This window comes from Xenopus laevis, chromosome 6L (assembly GCF_017654675.1).
Source record: "Xenopus laevis strain J_2021 chromosome 6L, Xenopus_laevis_v10.1, whole genome shotgun sequence".
In the NCBI taxonomy this organism is placed as follows: domain Eukaryota; kingdom Metazoa; phylum Chordata; class Amphibia; order Anura; family Pipidae; genus Xenopus; species Xenopus laevis.
The window spans coordinates 106,777,355-106,804,343 of NC_054381.1; positions in this window are offsets into that span (position 1 = coordinate 106,777,355).

Here is a 26,989-nt window from a genome sequence, read left to right on the forward strand (position 1 = left end):
CGGTAGGTTATGCAGTAATATAGTATCCCATTGCTGATATTGATGCTATTCATTGTTACATGTGCAAATAAATGTGCAAATCCCATCATTTATTGTAATCTTCAATATAAAAAACTATTGCAAAATAGACACATAAATACTGTTCTACCTCCCAGTCACATGGATACATAACTAATTTGGACTGAAAATTTAATATTATCCATAACGTTCAATATGTCTAATGATAACCTGGTCAGGACATGTTGAACATACTTTTTTGCCTATAGTTATAATAATTAAAATGTTATTTCTTGAGCTAAATCGGGCTGATCGTGAGAAATTGTTACAATATAAAGCCAAGACCGAGCAGAGCACAGCACAGAGAGAGAACAATAGAGCACAGCCCATTGTTCGGTTACAGCAGTGATGCTCATTCCATCTGGTGAAGCATTAATAAGTACTGGGTAGGACATCAGGGCAATGTGTGTGTGTAACCTTTCAAATTATAGATAAACTCCCAAGAGATGTGAGAAGAGGTGATTTAGATAAAAAAAAAACTCTGTCGGCTTGAGGCCTTTGAAACTATCAACTAAAAACCACTGGAAATTATGGAGGGCTTAATAGAGAGTGGGAGATCGCTTGCTTTTGTAACTAGTACATTTGTTTCAGGTCCTAATGCATAACCATGAAATTTTCCAAATAGGAGATTATATGAGATGGAATGTGAAATGCATTGCACTACGGTTAAGTATTGTATAATTGACAATTGGCTATTTATGTTAATGCATGTTCTGTTCTAATTTATTCCTGTTGTGGCATATAATATTCTCTGTGTAAGCTCAAGTGGGGGGTTACCCTTTGTGAATTAATTCAGTGTGGATTTTTGAGATGTATAGTTGTACCCTACTTCCTTGGGGTTATATGGTTTTAGTGGGCTGGGTTTGCTTATGTTTATTAACCGGTGTTTGGGGTTTGGATACCTTATGCGTCTGAGGAAGTGGCGAGACACGTCAAGCGTGGGGTATGTGTCACCACTGCGGGTGAAATAAATGTTTTTATTAATACCCAATAAATGAAGATTTTATGAATCCAACAAACTGGTGCTCCATGTATATTGCTGTGCGGTTATACTAATATTGCTATATGCCTGTCCAAGAATTCATCTAAGCCATTCATAACAGTAATAAGGGTATCTTCCTTTTTAACACAACACTATACAGGGTCGGACTGGGTCAATGGGACAAAACCCGGGTTCCCAGTCCTTGTGGACCTAGCTGACCTAGACATGCTCCCTGCCCTTCTCTACTGGGCCCTATTGTGCCACATCTAGAAGAATAAAAAGTATGTGCAGGGCTGGGGGAGAGGCTGTGTCTGGGGCGGGAGGCTGGGGGGTTGTGTCTGGGATGGGGGCCCATGGACCTCCAATCTGAAGCTGACAATGTACCTTTATCAGACTTTTGAGGAGTATTTACTAAAACTTGAATTAACTTAAAAGAAAGTCGACCTAACTCCCATCCACAAGTTGAACTCATTAATCAAATCTCGAAAAAGGTGGTGCAGGAAAAATCTAGATAAAATTGTATGCAAATTCAGACGTCCAAATGGTACGATTTTTTTTGAGTTGTAGCCCAAAAACCTAGACTTTTTCAGATTATGCAGCGCAGATCACAATGTCAAGAAACATCTTCAAGGACATCTGCCATTGACTTCTACATTACATCAACAGGTTTTAGCTGGAGTATTTTTGGATTTGGATTATAAGAAGCTTTGGGGTATAATTAATCTCTAAAAAATTTGTTTTTTTTCCTCTAAAAATTTGAGTTTCTCCTTTAAAAACTCGAACAGAAAAAATCGAGCTTTAATAAATAGGCCTCTCACTGAGAACTCAGAGCCCAAGTTGTGAAAAGGAATAAGTCCAGATATAGAGTAACAAAGGTGTTGGTAATAGAGTTTGCAGGCACTTAATTGTAACCAAAGCAGAGAATCAAGGACAGGTTCAATTGAAATTGAATCCACAAACCAAGCAAAGTGAAATCTAATGAGAAGTCACAAATAGGCTAATAGTCATTACCAGGAATCAATATCATTTGATTTATCTCATTTTATCTAATTTTTTATTTAAGAAAACTCAACCAAACTCTCATCTATAGTGATGGGCAAATTTGTGGATTTCCCGTGAAAATCACGAAACTGGTGAAAAATTTGTGATTTGAAACCATCCCCAGTGTCTGCCGGCGACACAACGGTGAAATTCTCAGCGAATCCGCGACTGCGAATTAAATTCAACCATCACTACTCATCTACGATTTTACCTTATTCATCAATAAAATAACTCAGGTCAGGAAAAAACTCTATAAAATAGAGAGGAAACTTGAATCATAAATTTTTTTCGGACTTTATTCTTGAATCATAAATTTTTTTGGGTAATCACATGAAAACCCCCTATTATTTGGATTATCGGGCTAAACCCAGAGCAGACCATAATATCTTCAAATTGGCATAGGCATCTCCCACTGACTTATACCTCGACAGGTTTGAGATGCCGGGTTTTCGGATTCAGGCTTTTTGCAACATCGGGGTACAATAAATCTCAAAAAATTCGTGTTTTTTTTCTACAAAAATTCGAGGTTTGTTTTTCAACAAAAAATTAGAGTTTTTGCCCTAAAAAGCTCGACCAGAAAAAATTGAGTTTTAGTAAATAACCCCCTCAATGTCAATCTGGAAGATGGTCACTTTACACTGGATTGAGGGTGTTGGCGTCCATTTATGCGCATACTTCATAATTTGCCTAAAGGTGCATGGACACACACATATAGTTGAAGTGAGAATGTTGAAGTGCATGCAACGGAACACAATGAAGAGTAGAAATTGATATTTGCAATCAATTTAAAAAAAATTTTGGTGTTTTTTGTTGCTTACCTTTTAATTTAGCAGATGTTTAGTTTGGGATTATTCGCTAGGATTAAATTTACACTAGCAACCAGACAGTGGTTTTAGTCTAGACTAGAAAATGAATAGGAGTGAATATTAATAACAACAATAGAATTGTAGCCTCATAGAGCAATAGTTTTTGGTTTTGTTTAGGCAGAAGAGTAAGGCAAATAATTAAAAACCTATAAAAAACAAATAAAATAAAGACCAACTGAAAAGCTGGTAGATAATTCTTAAAAATACTTAAATTACCTGTTTAAGGCTCCATCTGTATAGAAAGTATTTTGGAACGCCCTCAGTTTGTAAGATTTACATACGCTGTGCTACCATTTTTTTATCCCCTGATATGCTGAGTTAGATCATGTCAATAACATAAAGACTGCACCCAACATGAAAGGAAGCATGCATTACAAATATTCACTCTAAAATGCAGCAATATGTTAAAGCATTTGTCTGTATTCTACATTTATTACAAACTTTGCTAAAGGGAACATTGTGGAATCATCATTATTCTTGTTTATATTTGATAAGAAACAGGGGCATATATGCATTCATAATTCAAACAATAATAAGGGGAGCAGGCTAAAGCATTTAGCATACAGTTCAAACTGAGGAAGGCACAATCTTTGCATTTATCCCACAATTTTCTTTTTTTTTTTAAAGATAATCATACAATTTTTTATGCGTATTACCATTGCTAAATGATTTTCATCTATTCTTGTTTATTCTTCACAAGGTTTATTTTCTGCCCCATAATTTGTTCCTTTCTTTGAATCTCAGATGTTCCTCTGCACATTCATCAATCATACTAAGAATCTAAGTTCTAATCTCCGCACTCCTCCGCTAACTGGATTACAAAGCTGAAAAACTTACTTGAAGTTGAAAATGTGATAAAAGTAATCAAATTGCTGTAGTCAAATTCTAACAGTGGTGAATAGATGACACTAATTATTGTCTCTTATTATGCTACAAATGTAGTTTACTCTATCTTTATTCATGAAGAGGTATCATACATCTCATCAGGGGAATTTCAGTAGCAGTGTTCAATATCCTTAGGTTAGTATGCTTACATTTTTCATTTCCATCTTAACACTTGAGGTGGAGCTTCAATTTGTTCTGCATTTATGAATGCCTATGCATGCCAATTTTATTTTAATCATCTAGTTTGTTTACAAAAATATGTACATTATATTGCAGCTAATTTTTATTTGATGAATGAATATCATTTACCAATTCAGTAAGAATAAACAGAGAGAACTTTTTTTCCAAAGAGTCAACTGTGGCAAACTATTTAAATCCTGCATATAAAATTTGGGGGACAGTTGATGATGATGATTTCAGCCAATTCTACAGATTTAACGTCCAAAAATGGGGTTCTTGATAAGATTTTTTTAAGATTTCCGAATTCCAGTGTTCATGTATCATTTGTCTGCATGCATTATTGTGCCAATGACTTTTGTTCTGACTGGTTAACAGATACAGGTATAGGACCTGTTATCCAGATGCTTGGTACCTTTGATTTTCCGGATAAGTAGTTTTTAGTAATTTGGATCGCCATATGATGTCTACTGAAAAAAATGTTTAAAAATGAATTAAATCCAGTAGGATTGTTTTTCTCCTATAATGATTTATCATATATTAGCTGGGATTAAATACAAGCTACAATTTAATTTTTTTTAAAAAAATTGAAATACTTTAAGGAGTCTATAGGAGATGGCCTCCCTGTAATTAGTAATTTTTGGATAAATGGGGTTTCAGGTAGCCAATCAGATATCATTTAAATATTCTATTTGGGAAAAAAAACTTAAATTGGCCAAATTAAGATTTTTAATGCAGTCACACAATGGTCAATGGGCAAAATTGATATTAAAGTTCCTTTTAAAGAAAATAAATTGCTCTGTTATAATTTGCTTAAATTTACAGTATTTGCCAAATAAGTAACATAAAAAAACACAGGTCTATGTTAAATTGACCTTTTACTGCATGTCAGGAACTAGAGCATACTTAAAGGATGAATGACCTTCTTTCTATATGTTATGCTTCATAAAGTAGAACTGCCCCCAAGAAATGCCTGTTGCAGAAAGTGTCAACCATATTCAGCTTTAAAAAATAAACAATGTATGTCTTAACAGAGCAACTGCATTGCTATCTTTTATTTAATCAAATTAATTGCCTTTTAAGCAAAATCATTTCAAAGCAAATTATTTTCCAGATGTAGTGGAACACAGATTCTTCATTGTTACTAAATGTTGTGTCTGGGAAACATACACAGTCTTTGTCACCCAACTTGTATATTTGTAGTAGTTATTGCTACAGTGTACATAAAGCATAGTGTATTTGAGTCTGATTAAATCCCTGGAAAGCTGAAGCCAAACATATAATGGCACATTAAACAAAGGATGCAAAGCATATCAAATCAGTTTACGCTAAGGGTAAATCCCTAGTTTTTCAGTGCTGAATCTGTAGGCAGTGACCTCAATGACATCCACCTGTCACTGCATACAATGGGCAGATTTTGGCCCACAAATGCACTTGAGTGTTTTCAGGCCAAATATCACCCCATGTGTGCAGGGACAGGCAGATGCCATTGAGGTCACTGCCTATTGAGAGTTGGCATTGAGCAGTATTGGTATTTTCTGTTTGCTGAAGTGTCCTATCTAGCCGAATATCTTATCTAACTGGCCTTAATTACCAATGAAATAAGTCTAATTTTATTATAATAAAAAAAATATAAAGCAAACACTTTATCATCACTGAAAGGTGTGCAGTAACATACCCAGACGACCAGTGACTAGCGTTGATCACAGACCCACATTATATTCTGTATAGTAATAATTTTCAGTCCATTGTGTATACCACTAAAATCAAATTGCTTTCGGAATAAATAGGGCAGTGCTGTAAAAAGAGAATCATAAAGTGCTTCTTAGTATGTGATTCATTACAGATAAGTGTATTGAAAAATGAAAAGTAAAAGACGGGTGGAGATATCACAGATATCTTAATTTGTTACTCACTAATCCTTAGGGATTGTAAGGAGGTCCCGATGGTGCTCCTCTCTTTTTCCATGCCGCATCTAAAATAGCAGCTCCTATGGCTGCCATGTTGATTGGCATGTTGACTTCAGCGCACAGGCGCATTATATATGTTGAGGAACCTGGTTCACTGCCCAAGTATAGGACGTCCTTAGCAAACTCCTGGGTGTACTGTAAATTGTTTCTCCTATTTGATCTACCGTTTTTCGATCTTCCTGCCTGTTCCTGACCATCCTGTTTGCCACCTGAACTGACCTGTGCCTGGAATATGTTTTAAGAATGTTTAACTCTGGACTGTTTTGATGCCTGTACTCAAGTGTGCTCCTCAGTCCCGACTATAAATCTTTTAAGAGCCAAGCAGGCCCTTACAGGGCACCTAGAACTGTGGTCTCAATGATACCTTCCCTAATATTCAATCTTTTATAGGTTAAATAGGCCCTTGCCTAGTGATGGGCGAATTTGTCCCGTTTCGGCAAAATTTTGCGAATTTCCAGTGATTTTTGTGACGGCAAAAATTTATCGAAACTGAAATTTTGATGCCCGTGTCAATTTTGATGGGCACCCGCATAATGTTGACTTTTCCGACGCGCGTCCAAAATTTTTTGAGGCTGCCGAATTTTGCGAATTTATTCACCTTGGCGAAACGTGGAAATTCACTGTGAATTTGCACCTGACGAATTTATTCGCCCATCACTACTCTTACCTTGAAAATTAGGGAAGGTATCCCTGAGACCACAATTCTAAGAGTCCTGACTTTCGAGCTAGTTGCTATCCCTAGGAATTAGACCTCCCTTTACTTGTTTGTATTATTTGAAAAGTAGATTTTTTTTTTTTTAATTGTTTTTATTGTTTGCAAGCATGTCAAACAACAATGGACCAAATAAGTCCATGTATTAGTCATCAATGTTAAAGAAAATGCAAGCCATATAAGATATGATACATTCGAAGAAAAAAAAGAAAACAGAAACATAGAACAAAGCTAGCATAACATTACTTTCTATGGATTTGCAGCATGTATATATCATGATTTAAAGATTTAAAGAAACAGGTTAGGTGTATTTACCTTAAGTAAGACGTCAAAAGCCTATTAGTACAGTGGCTCCTGGGGGGTGAACTTGTGGGTGGTCTGGTTTCTTGAAGTGAGTTTTGGATGTAATCGTTTGTTTCTTGTAGCAAAGAATTGCCTTTCAAGATTTCCATGTCATACCATGTAGTGTTTATGAAGGTGTGAGTGGTTAAGAATCGAAGTGGTGAGGGAAGACTAGTGATGTAAGTGGTCCAAGTGGAGAAAAATTTCTCTGCATGTAAATCTTTTCTCGTCGTGGCCTCTAGCCAATCCATATGAAAGATATGGTGCAGCTTCTGTTTCATAAGTGTGGTTGATGGGATTTCCGTAGACAGCCATTGGTGTAAAATTGTTTTCCGAGATGCTGCCGCCAGCCTAGCTGCCAAATGTTTCTCCCCTCTATTTAAAGTAGGGTATTGTTGAGTGATGCTAAATAGGGCCCATTCTATTGTTGGTTGGATTGGTTTGTTCGTCATTTGTATCCAATAGGAGATTATCTCCAGCCAGAAGGTTTGTATTTGAGGGCAAGACCAGAGCATGTGGAGAAGATCCACTTTAGGGGCTGTGCAATTATCCAAAGGGGACATTTCCCATCTTATATCGTTTTTCTGGAGTGAGATATGTGTTGTGAAGAATTTGCAGTGTCATTTCCTGGTACCTACTAGATAATAACAACTGAGTGGTGCGTGTATATGCCTTTAAAATATCTGTGATGGGGATTTGTGGCGTCAGAACCGTCCATTTAAATAGGGAGGATTCCTTGGTATCCAGGTTTACGGTCGTTCGTATTATATGATATATTTGTGCAGTAGATCGTACAATCAATTTCTCTTTCCAAAGGTTGTCTATCAGATCGTTAATGGTTGTTTGTTTTATGTTATGGACTGTGGTTCTCGCAAAGTGGAGTATTTGCATGCTTAGGAATATGTGGAAATGCGTAAATGGGAATTTCTCCTTTAATTCCTGTAAAGAGAGCAGGTCCTGATTTTGTTTAATAAGGTTTCGGATCGTGTCTATTCCGCCTTCCTGCCAATTATGCAAAATCGGATTTGACAGACCAATAGGGAAGTTCACATTTCCGAAAAGTAGATATTTAAAGTGGACCTGTCACCCAGACACAAAAATCTGTATAATAAAAAGTACATTTCAAATTAAACATGAAATCCAATTTCTATTTTTTTATTAAAGCATTCATAGCTGTTGTAAACTCTTTTAAACATCTCAGCTGCCAATCAAATATTGTCTGCCCCTCCTCTATGCCATGGGCATAGAGGCGGGGCAGACAATTACTTTCACTTTCCATTCAGCACTTCCTAGATGTCACTGCTTTCCCTACATTCCCCTGTTCTCTTTACCATTTAATTGTGTAGCCAGGGCATGGGAATGGACATCATTCTGGTGCACAAACAAGATTCTGAGATGATGCAAGGCTTTCCTAAACAACAGTGTCCACAAAATGGCTGCTGCATGCTTGCTATCATTTTGAATTCCCAGACTGAAGGAAACAAGATTCAAATAATTTATACATTGTAATTAAAGTTCATTTTGCTTGACTAATGTGATAAAATAGGATTTTGAATAATTTTTTTGGGTGACGGGACCCCTTTAAATAAATCTTTCTAGGCCGAATGCAAACAAGATGCATTTACCACCAATTCCTCACATTAATTTTAGTTTGGTTGCATTTCATCAGCAGCCACATGCATAATCCAACTAACTTTACTTATCTGCAACAAAACTGCCTGAAAAAATCACTCCTGGGTATTGTGAAAAGTTCTTACCTTAAAAGATCTGAAGCTGTAATGTTGCCTCTGCAAAATATTAAAGCCAGATTATTAAATATTAATGCAAAAAGTATATTTCAGGTTGGTAAGGGTTTTTTCATAAAGTAAAAAAATGTCAGATTAAAATTTATTGCAGCGAGCCACGCTTTGCTGTGTAAAAAAATGGCATATTTTTGAATGTATATTTTTCTTAGATCAACTTCAATTGGAACTTGCTTACAAAGGTCTGAAGTGGTGTAAAATAAGAGTGGGAAATCTGTCATTCACACTGTGTAAAATAAAGCACACCTCAATAGATTTGCAATTTATTTTACACAGCTTTTACACCATTTTTTGGCAAATTTTGTTTTACACTGCATAATAAATAGGCACAAGTTTGATTATGTTGTATGGTACAATAGATAGATTGATAGACAGATACATTGAGGGGGATCTGCCCTTTTAAGTCTTCTTGTTTATGCAATTAATGTACTTTTCCTGCTCCCCTGAACCTTGCTTTTACTTCTTAAACTACAAAGCCCACCACTGGATTTTTAAGTGTATATTGTGAGTTAAAACATGTAACACCTGAAAAATTGTTGTTCTTGGGAAGTGTGTTAGGGAAAAATATGGACTGTTTTTCCAGATCACCCCCTGACAGCAATTCTATTTATATATTCTATTGCTACACAATACCCATTTTTATGTCCAGCTTAAAGGAACAGTTCAGTGTAAAAATAAAAACTGGGTAAATAGATAGGCTGTGCAAAATAAAAAATGTAGTTAGTTAGCCAAAAATTTAATGTATGAAGGCTGGAGTGACTTGGTGTCTAACAGAACAGAACACTACTTCCTGCTTTTCAGCTCTTTAGCCATGAGTTAGTCAGCAACTTGAAGGGGGGTCACATGGGATATACGTAACTGCTCAGTGAGTTTGCAATTGATTCTTAGCAACAGTTATGACCTATGTGGCCCTCCCTCAAGTCACTGATTGGTTACTGCCTGTTAACCAATTAATGGAAACCAAGAGAGCTGTTAAGCAGCAAGTAGTGTTCTGGCTATTATGTTAGACATCCAGTCACTCCAGCCTTTATACATTACATTTTTGGCTAACTAACTATATTAGAAACATTTTTTATTTTGCACAGCCAATTTACCCAGTTTTTATTTTTATACTGAATAATTCCTTTAAAGTCAAAACACGTAAAAAGTCTCCTGAACAAATTAGTCTATACACTTGAAGTCCCCTCACATGAAAAATCAGTGTATTGTTTGCATGGCCTTTAACTTAGGCAAAAGTGGGGGATTATTTCAAGTGTAAGAATGAACTTTGCTATTTCACATGTATTTATCAGAGATTCCAGATGCTGTTTATTTTGCTGTAGTTGATGAAAGGATATCACAAACATAAAATATTATATATAATGTACCTACAATCTGGCCTGCAAAGGGAGCAGTGAACACATTGCATTATGTATGCATATAAATAGAGGCATTTTAATACTTGCTCATCTTTACTTTGTGCTCTTTAAAAATCATTAACACTGAGCGATAAAAGTACATTATGTTATTAACAACATGCCAGAGTGTCAGCTATAACCTGAAATGAATACATTGAACATGACAGGTGTTAGAGGAGTCCATCTGGTACAACTTTTCCATTTCCAGAACAATGTGCATCTTTGCACTCGGATAGTCCTGAGCTACTTTCAAAAATAAAAGGACCATTACTAAAGGCTAATTGTCAATATAGGAAAATTGCATTTTTCATGGAATAATGCATATTACATTATGTTTAAATCTGCATTTATTTGAAATATAAAAGAAAACAAACAGAATAGGAAATGTACAGATCTGGTTAAATGTATGTTTCTATATTTATAGTGTATTCAATGAGAGAGCTAGAGGCAGATATACAGTAGTGTGTGTTGCCTTTATAAGATACGGATTTTATAGTTAAAAACATACAGTATGTACAAAAACGAATGCAGTTTCCACCAATTCCACCCCTCTGACTGGGCTCCATATATAAACAAAAAAAGTAAGCTTACATATGAGAATATGGTGTAGTATGGTGTAGTCCAATAAAATATATATGTGGGCCATGGTGATATTCCAATAATACTCTAAATAAAGTGCACAGTGCAGGAAAATTGTGAATAACGATCACAGGAGGAGTAGGCCTTCATGAGCCAAACGGTAAGTATGCCTACTCACCAGACCCAAATAGATTAAGGCATGTAGCAAAAAGACAACCTGGGGATAAAGATGTTGCAAATTCTCAGTTAATACTCATTCAGTCGGTAGACATAAAGGAAAAAATCGCCAAACAGTGCAATAAAATATATTTAATAAAAATAAGTCTTATACAGGCTACTTACAATATTTCCAAAGGGTCACAGTATATAATACAATACAGACCTTCTGGCTTAGCTCAATGTGTTTTGCGTGATATTCATCATACTTCCTCAGGACCATACAGATAATTTTGCTCAAAACAAGAATAGGGAACACCAAGATATGGGCGGTAGTAATTTCCCAGAGGATGTGGAAGGGTGGAAGCTAGATGATTCCAGCAAACATGCATGCACAAAGATCATGGGCATTAACACAAGGACTAGTGACAGAGCCAGAGCCTGGGCAGATCAAGTACAAGCTATCCTTGAAATCAGCTCCCTGACAGCTATAAGACAGCTGAAATTACAACTGACTATACATCAAGTGCAAAAGACCTGAAGATTGCTTACATTTGAATAGCCAACATACAGTAGGTATATTGGATGAACCATAAGTGGCCTCTGAGTGTACCCATACACATCACTTTAGGTAGACATGTTTCATAGATGAAGGTGAATAAACCCTAAATCAATTTTTATGGATACATATTTCAAATTTAAAATAAATATCTATTTTTTAAAACAACCCTTACACCTATGTCAAAAATTCCATTCAACAATAAGCTTCAAATACATTAGATATAAGAAGTCTTTATAAAGATCAGGATATACACAATGACCAATAACCATCACGCTATAAAAACAAAAAGGAAATACAAAGGTAACACATGAAGGTGGACTTTGGAGTATATATGACTTGTAGAACACCTAAAAGGCAGCTAAATCAATATCAATATTAAGTCCAATGGGTTGCAATGTATTAAGTTTAAAGATCCAAAAGGTCTCTTGTTCAACTTAATAAACCTGTTTCCCCCTTCAATACTGGATGGGATCTGTTCTAAACCTGAAAAGGTAAGCTCAGTCGGGTCAATACCATGAGAGTTCTTAAAGTGACAGGAGAGACTGTGATGCATTTTTGCCTCCCTGATGTAACGCACGTGTTCAGCAATTCTGGTCCCTACAGCTCTTATGGTCCTCCCTACATATTATTTTTTACAGGGGCAAATGATAAAATACTGTATATAACATACAGACAGTTGATGAAGGTCTCAGCATTGATACCCATCAGTTTTGGACTGTCTAGGCATGGTATATTGGCAAGTGGTACACTTCATCTTGTTTAAATGTACCTTTTAACCCAAACTTACTGCAACCCAAACTTACTGGAACCTACTCTAATCTGTTCTAAATGCGGCTGCTAGACTCATTCATCTATATCACCGCTCAACATTAGCTGCTCCCATATGCATGTCCCTTCACTGGCTCCCAAACTCTTCTACATCCAAATTCAAATTACTAACACTCACATTCAAGGCCCTTAATAATTAAGCCCCTCCCTATATTTCATCTCTGCTCTCCAAATACACTCCTGCACGCAACCTTCGCTCTGATCTTCGCCTCGCTTCTCCTCTCATCACTTCTGCCCATTCTCGTCTACAAGACTTCTCTCGGGCTTCTGCTTTCTATGGAACTCTCTGCCTCGAGCTGTCAGGCTTTCTCCTTCTTTCCAAACTTTCAAGCACTCTTTAAAGACCCACCTGTTTAAAGAAGCTTATTCAATGTACCTTAATTAGTCAATCATTGCTGTATCAAAAATCACAAATTGTTTATAAAATCCTAATGTCTCATTTGTACCCTAATCTTTAGTTTGTAAACTCTAATTTGTAGGGCATAGGGATGGGCGAATTTGACCCATTTCGTTTAGACAAAAATTTGCCGCCAGCATAATGTCGCAGACGGGCATTAAAGTCTATGGGCATCGAAAAAATTTTATCACGCACCAAAATTTTTTTGACACGCAGCTTTTTTTTTTTTTTTACACACGACACCATACAAGTCTATGGGCATCATTTTTGCGGCGAAACAAGGCGAAAAAATTCGCCCATCCCTAGTAGGGCCCTATAATCCTATTGTACTCTGTAGCCCTTGTTTGTTATCAACCATTTATTCCCTGTTTGTTGTAACTAAGGTAAAGCACTGTCGGCGCTATATAAATAAATGATGATGATGATGATGATGATGATGATGAAACTTACTACTTGTCTTATTGGTACTGCCCCATACATTTGATGGCACCAACATGTTCTTAAGGGTCCACGATTTAGTGTAGTGAAGGTAATCCGAGGTTTTTCCTTAATAATCTCCCCTAAAACCAGAGCAACTGACAATACCAGCCAATGCTTACATTTAGGGGCAGATTTACATAGGGTCGAATATCAAGGGTTAATTAACCCTCGATATTCGACTGCCGAATGTAAATCCTTCGACTTCGAATATTGAAGTCAGAGGATTTACCGCAAATAGTTTGATCGAACGATTAAATCCTTTTAATCAATCGTTAAAGCCTGCTCCATAGCTTCCCTAACCCAATTGGGTGTGTAATGTTTTTTTTAAAAAAAATCTATTCTCTAGTATGGAGCATTCTTCAAAAAACTGTATCTGGCCCTTGGGAATGTTAGGGGGTAAAGGGGACAAAAAAGTTACTGTGACAAATAAACGATGCAACAAAAAAAAAAATTTCCATTGACTTCAAGAAAAAAACGGCAGTTGATTTTAATGTATTTGGCCTGGGAAAAAAAATTGACACCCCTTGACTTCAATGCGTTTTGCAATTGCTCATCACTACTTAGAAGCAACAGGACTTGACTAGTAGCACTAGGCCACATATCAAGAGAAATTGAGCATTAGTTTAAGAGACTGCTGGACAAATGACTTCAGATTGTGGCTAATTATAGCAGAAGGCCTTAACAACAGTTTAGCAAAGGTAAGCACTTGTTTAAGAGACTGCTACTGGTATGATTGCAGGTGTCTCTACAGAGCGCAAACAAATTGAAGAAGTTACCATGTATCTAGCAGCATTAGGCCACACAAAAGAAACTAAGCATTTGTTTAAGAGACTGCTATTGATACAGAGCACTGAGAGGCTACATCAGGATTTACGGTTGTGGCTATTAGTAGTAGTAGGCGACAGCAACAGTTTAGAGAAACTAAGCACTCATTTAAGAGACTGCTGTAGATATGAATGCAATTGTCTCTATAGAGTGTGAAAGCATTGAAAAAGTTGGAGCATTTCTAGTAGCACTAGGCCACAACAACAGTTTAGAGAGAATGAGCACTAGTTTAAGAGAATGTTATGGTATAATTGCAGATTTGCTATAAGATAGCAGGTTGCCAGACAGTTTTTACATATGGCAGCCAGACAGTCAATAGCAGACAGTAGGACCCAGCTTGAGTAACAATTTGGCCCCACCAAAATAAAACTTACATATTACATATGCCCAGTTTTACAGACAGTTTTACAGCCAGACAGGCAGCAAACATCAGACAGTAAAAGTCCCACCAGAAACAAAATTGCAGACAATGCAGCAGTAACAGCATCACAAATATAAACCGGAGAGGGAGTAAGCAAAATGAGTGAGGAGGAGTCTATGAGCAGAGAGGACAGTGGAGAATGAGGCAGCATTGGAAAGAAGAGTGCAGTACAGTCTACTCTGTAATTTGGATATCACCAACTCTTTTATTTTAATGAATGTCAGCATATCTACACTGCCAGTGAAAAGCCATGTTCACTTCTCACTGGCCACCCCATCAGTGGTGCTGAAGACATGCACTGACATGATACTCCAGAGCATACTGTTCTGGTGACGGGTTGAGCCTATACAACCAGAAATCAATGGAGTCATTATCACTGCTAATGTTGTCCTGCACCCCATAAATCCCATGTAGTAAATCACCATGTTGTCTAGCTGCTGTTTGGGGACATTGACTGCTGCCGCCCTGGACTGCTGCTGCCTGTTGAGGCTCAAAGAGAGATATCCACGTATCCATGTGAACATCACCACCTGTACTGCTGTTGCTGCTACTAGGTCTTTGTCTCAGCTGTATGTGTCGAACAGTGGTCACTTGAGAAGTAGCAGGCTGGCGGAAAGTAGCTACCAGTTTAGAGCACAGAGCCCTCTTCAACTTATCCTCCCATCTCTCTCTCTGGCTGGGTACATGTAATTCTTCCAGCTTTTCTTTGTACTGTGGGTCTAGCATGATGACCACCCAGTAATCATGTAGAAGAGAAGCCCCATACCAACCTTATCCTGACTGCCCTCTGGATCTATCAGCAGATCATTTCTCTCCCCTTGCTCTGTGCATTTCCAGGGCAATAGCTGTGGCGTGTGGGTATCGTGTGCCCTAGTTCTGCTCCCCCTGTCCTTATTTTCAGCCAGCATTTCTTCCTCATAGTGCCTCTATGCCCCTTCTGCCTGCCTACAGGCCTGCCCTTTCTCTCTTCCTCAGACACATCACTTTCATCAGGCAGGCCATTTAGCGTCACTCACATGTGAAAGGGGGCAAGTACTTGCCAGAGCTGTCTCATCTGCTTCCACTGCTCTGCACTAAAGTACCTCAGATGTACCCCCTGGGTAACCCTGGCAGTGTGCTCCAGCAGGTAGTTGCTGCTTTACAAGGAATAACATGTGCAATGCAAAGTTCCAGCACATCAACAAGTCACAGATGAGCCAGTGGTGTGGCAGATGATGCTGCTGCATCTGTGCAATTTTTTCTCCATGCGCAGCAGACCCTCTTCCATTGAGGTGCAAACCATCATGACTATATATATGTACCCCAAGGAAAAATTAGCCCAGTGCTCAGGGAACCCAACCCCTTCCTTCTTACACCAAGACTTTAGCCATGTATTTAACTACCTGAGCCTAGATCCCTAAACTCATTCTTTAATGTCCTCCATCTACCATTTATTTTGTCATTGGTACCAATATGTACTAAAACAGCCCAGCCCCACCCAATAATTTGTCTACCCGATCAACCACATCCTGAACCCTGGCACCAGGAAGACTGCAAACTATCTGACCCCACTAACTCAGTGAGCAAAAAATTCCTCTCAATATTGTCAACCAACCGGAGTTTTGCAATTTGTTGCTCTAGTGCTCAAAAATAAGCCTCTAAAATGGTAATTGTTCACAACCACCACAGGGGCAAGCCGTTTGGAACTCTTGCTCCAAATCTGCCCTTCTCCACTCCAACCAGGCCAGGGCAGCTTTTGAGAAAGTGTAACACCACAAGATTGAGAGCATTTATGAAGCAAGGCAGCCAGCATCCATTTTCACACACCTTATTTCTTGCTCAGAACTGGCAGGGAATAACCCACAGCTGTTCATGTGAAGCTCAGGCCTGGTCTGATTCCTCAACCCCAGGCAGACGTAGCACAGTCCGGCAGCAGCTGCGCTGAACTGAAGCATAGTGGGTGGAACACTTTAAGTGGGGCTTGTCAATGCCTTGAATTGGGGGTGTGGCTGCAATATCTACTGTGCCTGCCACCAGGTAACACTTTTGCACCTATTTACACTTATTACACACCTTTATTTAGCTTGTCTTTTTTACCTATTTTTGCTCACTCTATACTCTTACATATACTCACACCTATACTCACACATATACACACACACTTTTCAAGTGTGCACCTATACATACAATTTTACTTTGCCTTCACTATTGTTTTTCCATTATATAATTTTTTTTAAAAAATGGGCGTTGGTTTGGGCAGTCTCTCTCTCCCTCTCTCTCTCTCTTTAAAGCCACAAGCTAGTGGTGGGGGAGGATCTAGCCCTCAGACTGAAACCAAGGTTCATGAGACATTTACTCCAAAGTGATGCTACTATGCAGAGAGGTACAAGACTTTTTATACTATGACCAGACGTAAACAAGTTAAGGACCACTGTACGGGGTTTACCTTGACCTGGTATGGTGTCTTATCAACTTTATGATCATAACTTTGTAACTAAAAACCCCTGTTTTTGTAAACAAATGCACTTGCATATATACTGAATTACTTAGACAGGGGACCAGGAATGCGCATTGCTTGATTGGCCAAATCAGTAGAACTTCCATTGTACTTAAACACATTTTTACATAGCCTTAGGAGTGCACCCACAACCCCCCTTTTTAGCAGTGGAAGAGGAGGTAGCAGAGGCTGTGGCAGTGTGGAGTTTCCTCTTCACTTGGGAGCTAAAGGTTGTTAGTCCCCGTCCATTTGTCAGTGCCCCCGAACCATGGTGCAGTGCTGCCCCTCTGCCTGTCCCCCACAGAGATCTCTGTCACAATCCCCAAATAAAATACTTATCCCCAAATGCTGGAGAAGCGGGAAAATTATCTGTCTGGGTAGTCTGATCTACAATCTTCACTTGCTGCATATTCCCCAGACTTTCAAGTCACTTTACATACACTGAGTCATGAGCAAAATATTGTACCTCTTGTCTTCTAATAAATACTGTCATTACTTATAGCATACCAAGCACTATTATATATTTCCATATATATTTTCATGATATTTGCCATATGGGTGCATAATATTTTCAGGTGCGTATTGTTTTCATACGGGTTCATAATATTTGCCATCAAATTATGTGCACGTGTACAAATAACTTTCCTTACTGCTACTTTAAGCCTTTGCTTATACTTGAGACTAGACAAGCACAGTTTTCCTAGTTTGGAATATTATCTTTCTATCATTATAGCAGTAAAGATGTTATACACAAGAGACTAATCATTTATAATGTTATCAAAGTTGTCATCAAAGAAGAAAGGAACAGAAGTCTGTTTAAAGCCTGATGCCTCTTGAGGTAAAAACATTCAATAAGTTACTTGGCTTTTGCAATTTATTTCTTTGTAAGTCACTCCGAAAAGTGACGAAAATTTAATTATTCAGTACGCGCTGCAGTGTTGCCTTTTGTCATGGGAGGATTTCATGATATAAAAATGTTCACTGAGCTATTTATCATATGCTTAGCACATGATATATTACAGCTCTTGTCATAAGACCTAATTTTGCTTAGTTGTGAGCAGCCTAATTAATGCTTGATAGCGAGACATTAGAAGTAACGAATGCCTGTAGAGAATAGCTAAAATATTTAGTAAAATGATACGCTACATTTTTTTTCTAAAGCTATTAGATTGTCTTGCATAAATTATTTCTATTGTTTTTCTATTTTCCACTGGTACTCTGTGTTGATTTTTCCCAATTATTTTTGTACTCGGTGTTTATTCTATACAGTTTTTTCTAAATGAATATTCTAAATGACACTGTTAAGAGCACTGTGCACAAAAGCATGAGTACAAAACAAGAGAGAAATACTGCAGCAACTATAACAATACTTTTTTGCCACATATTTTAGTTTACTTACTGTATGTACAAGTAAAATATGCCAAAGAGAGTGGTAAGTACAGGTATGAGATCCGTTATCCAGAAACCCATTATTCAGAAAACTCAGAATTACAGGAAGCCATCTCCCATAGACTATATTTTAATTAAATAATTTGCAATGTTAAAAATTATATGGGACCTATTATCCAGAATGCTCAGGGCCTGGGGTCTTCCAGATAAGGGATATTTCTGTAATTTGGATCTCCATACATTAAAAGGGTTATTTATTAAAGCAATTTTTCTGGTCTTCCTTTTAAAGGGGAAAACTCACATTTTTCAGATAAAAAAAAAAACTTAAATTTTTCGAGATTTATTATACACCAAAGCTGCTAAAAGTCTGAATCTGAAAATACTCCATCCATTTGATAATCTGAAAAAATCGGGGGTTTTCAGGTGATAACTAGAAAAAAATTATCGTTTTTTTCCGTCAAATCCAAAAAAAATTTACGATTCAAGTTTTTTCACAATACTATTGAGACTCTTTCCGAACTGAATTTTTCTAGTTATGTTATTAAAATACATTGTGGATGGGCGTTTGGTCGAGTTTGTTTTATTTAAATTACAGATGCAGCCACTTTGGTTTGTCTGTTTGACACAGAATAACTAAACACAGATATCCCATTTATCTCATTTAACACAGAAAACTGCGTCACAACATCCCATCTAATTAAGGCATTCACCATTGTTCACAATGGTGCTTTGGTATGCTAATGGAAAGGTTAAATGCATTAAATGAGTTAAGATGACTTTAGATAACGCAGTTTCTTCAATTAACCATGAGTCATGACGCATTTATCTCACAAATCCAAGTGGCTTCATCTGTATGAGAACTTTTTGAGTTTTAGTAAATTACCCCCTTAGTCTACTTAAAATGAATTTAAATATTAAATAAACCCAAAATGATTGTTTTGACTCTAATAAGGATACATTATATCTCATTTGGGATCAAGTACAAGGTACTGTTTTATAACTGCATAGAAAAATAAATTAGCTATACAAAAAGCTCAATTATAAAGCATAAATAATAAAAACCAATTGAAATTGTTTATATTATACTAAAAGTTAATATTCAAAGTGAATGTAACCCCTTTTTGGCCACCCCCCTGTGCGAAAGGTTATACATCATACCATTTCATACCATCGAAGCAGGTCCTGAGTCCCCTTTGCTAAGTGAAAGGTACTCTTCTCTGGCACTGCCTCCACCTAATGGGATCCAGGAATACACCTGTGGGTGGCCCCATTAGGAAAAACATTCATTACACACACTTGCTTTATAAAAATATCAACTTTATACAAAGAAGTGCAGATTAAAGTAAACTGCAAATGCACAAATATGCATTCAACATGCATGACCCACTAACCTGGTGAACCTGTGCCAGTCCTATCCTGGTAATTCCCTACCAGGCAGCCCCGCACTACTCCTTTGGTGACAAAGAGTCTTTGTCTCTTTTCCCAACAGGAGCACAAATGGCCCCAGGTAGGGCTTCTTTTCCAAGAACCTTTCCCGATGGACAAGGTACTGGCTCCCACGTGGCAGGCACACAGACAGCATGTGATACAATAGAAACCCTGTTGGATGCTTTCCCTTACCTCTACTCTCCCTAGGCAGACTCACCCGATGACTCACACACAGAGCTGGCAGGCTCTCACAAAGCGGAAACAGGCATCCACAGTGATGAGATTCTCTATAGGCAACACCTTGTGGCATACTCCAGTATCTGCCATGCTGCACCAGCACCAGGGCTCTGGCCCCTTGTCCAGCCCCTTGGAAACCCTGTAGCTAAAGCTACACAGGGGTTTCCAGACATGAGGCTCAAAACGGAGGGGAATTAACCACACGGGTCCCTACATGAACTACTCCTTTAACACTGTTTGCTAAAATTACATTTTAAATGTGATGTCCCTGATTTAATTTTTGTATGGGTTGTCATACTGAACTCAAGATATGTAAAAAGCACTGAATATCAGTGCAAATATATTTACATTTACTTCATTTTGGTGTTTAAAACAATACCAGTTTATTTACCAGAGACTGGGTGCTCATTTTCTTATTCCGCTTTGTTTGTGCAATTATATTTGAATTTACTATTGAACTTTCCCTTTTTTTCCTGTTTGACTCTTTTATTTATCAGACACATAGGAAATATCACCTTTTATCTAAATAAATAACTACATAAATAAATAAATAAATACATTATCAAGAAAATTAATGACTGTGGATTTTTGTCTGTAAGGACATTCTAAGTAGGTCAATCAATTGGTAAATATTAACTGTGCAGTGTGAACGTGTAATGTATCCACAGAATTCTACAATGCCAGACTTCATTTCAAGTATAACTATATAGTGCTTAGGAGGCCCTCTTTTGTGCCCAGAGAATACTATTTTGTATTGTTTGTTGTGTATTTTATAGCTCCTGACAGCTAAAGTTTAATTCTTTAAGTGCCCCTCTATATTTTCTTTCTCTGTTTATGTTGTTTTTTTTTTCATCAGTTCACTGGCAGTAAAATTAATTACTTCCCAAGAAACACATATAATGAAAGTAATTGCAGGTCTAATATTAAGAAAGGAAGAACAGTTCTTATTATTTATATTAAAATGCATCTGGAAACAATCAAGGGTTTATTTAGCTGCCAGAACACTAATAGGTACACAACTGCACTTTTGAGGGTTAGCGCCCTTGCCAATTGAGGTGCAGGTTTCTAGTGCAAGGTGCAGGACACAACACTGTTAGGTTCATGGGTTTGCACACCAGACTGCCAAACAAGCTAAGGATGTTTTGAGATTCCTGAGTCTGTATGCAATGCTGATGGACATGTGCAAAGCTGCATACAGTGTAAAATGCAGCTATTTTTTCTTTATCCCACTAGCACCTCATTGCACAACCTTTGAGGCAAGAAAGAAATCTGGAGGATTTAAAAACTGTTTATCTCCCTAGAGTTCACAAATGGCACCCTCTTAATTTAGATATACAGGTGTGGGACCTGTTATCCAGAATGCTCAGGACATAGAGTTTTCTGGATAAGGGGTCTTTCCATAATTTGGATCACCATACCTTATGTCTGCTAAAAATCATTTAAACATCATCTAAGCCTAATAGTATTGTTTTGCCTCCAATAAGGATCAATTACATATCAGTTTGGATCAAGTACAAGGTATTGTTTTATTATTACAAAAAAATCATTTTTAAAAATGTGAATTATTTGAATAAAATGGAATAAAATGTAGGAGATGGTCTTCCCATAATCTGGAGCTTTTTTGATAACAGGTGTCCGTTTAACATATCTTATCTGTACTTTTAACATATCCAGTGGATTTAGAAAAAAACAAGCAATCACTAAAATGCAAGCTAAAATGACAAGCAACAGTATTCTGCCATCATGGTAAAGCACAAACCTTTTCAGTGAATCTTTAAGTTGTGGCCTAAAATGGATCATAAATGTTTTTCTGCATTATTCATGTGGAGACAGTTTTCTTTTCTAACAGACCTTTCTGCTGAGGATTGTGCCTGTTGGCGAGTAGGGACGCATGCTGTACTTGGTATCACACTGCACATTTAAGGTTTATAAATCAAAGCTCGCTATTGATTTCTCTATAAAACTTTGTCAGGGCAGTTACTAAAAATGTCTTCAGCTCTGGTAAAACCAATCTGTTTATCTTAAAGCCACAGCTGCCTTTACTTGACTAATACTCTGGAACATTTCATTAGATGAGAAGCATACTGTATTTATACGATGGTAAACAGAACATTTCCTAAAAAGATCTTTAAGTGTTTGTTTTGCAAGACTTTCTTTTCTTTTTCAGCATCCTAGTTTTAATTGTAAACATAATTTTGCCTGATCACTGTTCTACAGCATTAGTTCGAGGAAAATAACGAATAATAAAAAAGACATTAAGGGGCTGATTTACTAAAACTCAAATTAATCTCAGTTTTTTATGAAAACAAAGTTGACCAAATTACCTTACATGAATTTAACTCATTTATCAATAGTTTTTCTTGAAAAAATCGGAACGACAAAACATTGTGACAAAATCAGGCGTCCAGGCCCAGATATGTGGCCCGGGCCTAGGGCGGCAAAAAATTAGGGGCGGCATGCGTTATGGGTACCTGTATCATCGTTTGCTGGCACTTACGCGCAAGCACGCAGGCGTGCGTGCGCTCATTGTGCTCGGGGGGAGTGTGGGTGGGCGCTAGGACCTCGCGGTCGCCCGATCCGGCTCTCCTGCATTGGTTGTGCAGATCTCCCTAGACAGTCGGCACTCGTCAGCACAATGTAGATAGAGTTTTTAAGAGAGTGGTACAGAGAACCATATTTGTAGCAGGTAGAGAGCCTACCCTTTTTATTGTGACCACCTGTGCATCAACGTTTCTGTCATCCTGACGGAGGGAGGGTTAAACCCCTTTGAAACGTTGATGCACAGTTGATCACAATAAAAGGGGTAAGCTCCCAACCTACAACAAATATGGGGGCAGATTTACTAAAGGGCGAACTGACTAACGTCATTTTGGAACTTCGCCGATTTACTAATGGTCGCTGGCGTAACTTCGCTAGCAAAGGAGATAGACTCTAGCGGTGGTTCACTAACACCAGGTGAATTTACGCTCTGGCGAATGGACGTAACTACGCAAAATTCACTAAGATGTGGATTTTACTGAATGTGACCTCTTGCGCCAGACTTGCCTGCGCCACCTCAGACCAGACGAAGTGCAATAGAGTAGATAGGACTTCCTCAAAAAATAGTCCCAAAAAACGTAGATTTTGGAAAAACAGTAAAAAATAATAACGGAGGGTAATTGAAAAAAGTCTTTATTTCTGGGGAACAATGTGAAAACAAGTAAATTGAAAAAAGTGTTTGGACGGTGAACAACCGCTTTAAGTCGTTTACCTGTGGGGCATCCCTATTATTTTCCACCTTTTTATTAAATACCACTAAATACTAATACACTGTATATAAGTTTGCAGATATATTACGGTACATTTCATTTAACATTAGTGCACTGGCCCCCCCATGCAGAAGGGCTGATGATGAAAGGAAAAAATAACAGACATTACGGGGCACATTTACTATTGGTCGAATATGGAGGGTTAATTAACCCTCGATATTCTACCTTCGAAGTAAAATCCTTCGACTTCGAATCTCCAAGTCGAAGGATTTACCGAATTTCCTTCGATGGAACGATTAGAAGGATTTTAATCCATCGATCGAAACGATTTTCCTTCAATCAAAAAAAGCTAGGAAAGCCTATGGGGACCTTCCCCATAGGCTAACATTGGTGCTCGGTAGGTTTTGGGTGGCGAAGTAGGTGGTCAAAGTTTTTTTTAAAGAGACAGTACTTCGACTATCGAATGGTCGAATAGTCGAACGATTTTTAGTTCGAATCGTTCGATTCGAAGTCGTAGTCGAAGGTTGAAGTAGCCAATTCGATGGTCGAAGTAGCCAAAAAAAAAGAAATTCGAAGTATTTTTTATTATAATCCTTCACTTGAGCTAAGTAAATGTGCCCCTACATGTATTTGTAAACTATATAAAAGTAGAGATGGTGTTTAAGATTAAAAACGTTTTATGTGCACTTCACATTGTAGACAAATCCACATTTTGGCTAGCACACCTGAAAGGTGACTTTAGAAAAGTTCAGATAAATATACATACTATATTCTGCTGATAAAATTACAACGTTATACTGATTTAAGTTGCATGAATTTGCCACATTTCAAATAGCAGTCTTTCAAAATTCTTCACTAAATAGGTGAGAAATTTTGCAGAGAATAAGTTGTGAATTTGTCACCAATCACCCATCTCTTTTGAAGTGATAATTATCATATTTAGACAAAATGAATGAGTAACTAAAGATATGCACTTCTTATTATCACTTTCTAATGTGAAGGTAATCATGTTTGTATATATATATATATATATATATATATATATATATAGCACGACAAAAAATCCTGAAATATCATTAAAATATAGGTACAGCAATAAAACTGGCACTTTTTTAAAAAATATATTAAGCACTAATGTCAAAATAAATGCCTTTTGTCTAGCAATTAAAAACACCACACAAAAGGATAATGAACTAAACAGTCTTACGTTTGCCCAAATCTAGTAACCCATAGCAACCAAACAGATGTTTCAAACAGCATACCAGTGCTTTCTATTGGGTACTAGACAATAAAGAAAAAGCAGACAACCCTCTTCCTGTGGTTACACTTAGGGGCAAATTTACTTAAGGTTGAAAATCGAGGGTTAATTAACCCTCGATGTTCGACTGCCAAATTGAAATCCTTCGACTTCGAATATCGAAGTCGAAGGATCTACCGCAATTCGTTTGATCGAATCAAAGGATTTTAATCCATCAATCTAACGATTTTTCTTCAACCAAAAAAAGATAGCAAAGCCTATGGGGACCTTCCGCATAGGCTAACATTGACTTCGGTACGTTTTAGGTGGCGAACTAGGGGGTTGAAGTTTTTTTTTAAAGAGACAGTACTTCGACTATCGAATGGTCGGATAGTCTAACAATTTTTAGTTTGAATCGTTCGATTCAAAGTCGTAGTCGAAGGTCAAAGTAGCCTATTTGATGGTCGAAGTAGCCAAAAAAATCATTTGAAATTCAATGTTTTTTTTCCTCTATTCCTTCACTCGAGCTAAGTAAATGGGCCCCCACACAATGATGTTTAAAAAAAGATTATCGTAGTTGAAAAGTTCTTCTTAATTATACATAAGTATAATAATATACATACATAATTGGGTGTTTGGCCCAATACCAGCAGAACCAGTGGGTTGGGGTTGAGCTCTTCTGCCTGCTCTCCCTGTTCGCGGCCTTAGACTGCCGCTTCATAGGCATCTACCTTCCCAACCCTTTTATGACATCATAGGCAGGGTTGGTCAGAGTGGGTCTGTTAAAGGAAGTGGGAAGCTGGGTGGGGATTCGGGTTGTGATGAGCTTCAGATTGTGCCATTCCATAATATCATCAAACAATTTAGCAGTTCATTGACATGTACAGTACATAGGGACATTGAGTGCTGATAAGCAGTGGTTTATAATAAATCACAAAATATGCACCTAAGGGTTTTTTCACAGATGCTGAGCTTGGCTATGCGGTCAATGTGCCTTTAAGACATATTGGATTCCATGCACAAATATTTTTCAGTTGTAGAGGACATAAAGCGTTAATCCCCCTACTGGCTCAGGAAGTGCTTGTAGCTAGGAGAGGAATGTAATCCCTTAGGGGGCATAGATACCCAAGTATGCACCCTGCCTAGGGACTACACAGCTACCTCAGTGTTCCCCAAATACTTACAGAGCAAATAAAAATACAATTTGGATACTGTGACTACACAAAGTGGACAAAATTAGCTGCAAGTTGTGTTGACACAACAGATGTCATTTACGACCGCAAGTACAGTGTGCAAAGAGTAATTTTGAGCACAAGTCACTATTAATGAGTTTGCAGCAAAACTCGACAGCATCAAAAACATTTGGAAGCACGTTGAAAAAGTTGGTCACGTCAAAACCATTGCGCGTCAACACTATTCAGATGCCCATTAACTTTAACGCCGGTGTCAAAATTGACGCAAATTGACGCGGACATCAAAATTGACTCGGCCATCAAAATTAGAGTTTTGCAAATTTCACAGGAAATTTGTGATTTTTTTCAGTGAAGCGAAACGGGAGAAATTCGCCCATCACTAGTAATTATGTTTTTTTTATCCATAATGCAACATTCATCCCCATAATTTCAGTCCATGGCCTGATGCAACTATTGCCAATATACAGTATTAAAACAAGCACATTTGCATGTGCACACTGAACACAAGAGCATCCATTCTGATTAGAATAAAGGAGGTTCCATTGCAAAATTCAGAAAGGTGTTTGTACAGTGAGAACTGTGATTTGTGGAATTCTCTCCCTGAATCAGTTGTACTGCCAAATAATTAGATAGGTTTAAGAAGGGGGTTGGATGGCTTTTTAGCAAGTGAGTGAATATAGGGATATGGAAGATAGCTTATAGTACAAGCTAATCCAGGTACTGGTCTGATTTCCATTTTGGAATCAGGAAGAATTTTCGTGCTGAAGCAAATTGGAGAGGCTTCAGATGATTTTTTGCCTTCCTCTGGATCAAATAGACATTAGGCAGGTTATATATACTGTAGATATAGAAGGTTGAACTTCATGGACTGTGTCTTTTTTCAACCTAACTTACTATGATTTAGGAATGCATTGAAAAAGCCTGATGGACTCACTTTCAATGCTTACCATCAAAATGACGTGCATAACTGCCACAAATGCACAGTGGTAATTGACACAGGTACTGGGCACCCCTCTATGTCAATAGTGCACTCAATTTGAAAAGAATGCAGGATGGCACCAAGTATCACTATATGATAATGAAAGAAGTGCCTTTTGATTCAAGTACCTTTAATTAATGGGATTTATTTGCATGCCTGCAGGTCTCAAGCTCTATGACTTGACACTTGACAAAGATCCATAGAGCTAAAAATATGTTGTCTATGAAAACATTTTGTGCAGTCCCTTTCTCCCAGATTTAACCTATGATAAAATATAGTTTATTTACCCATCATAATGTACAATGAAACATTAATAAGTTTGA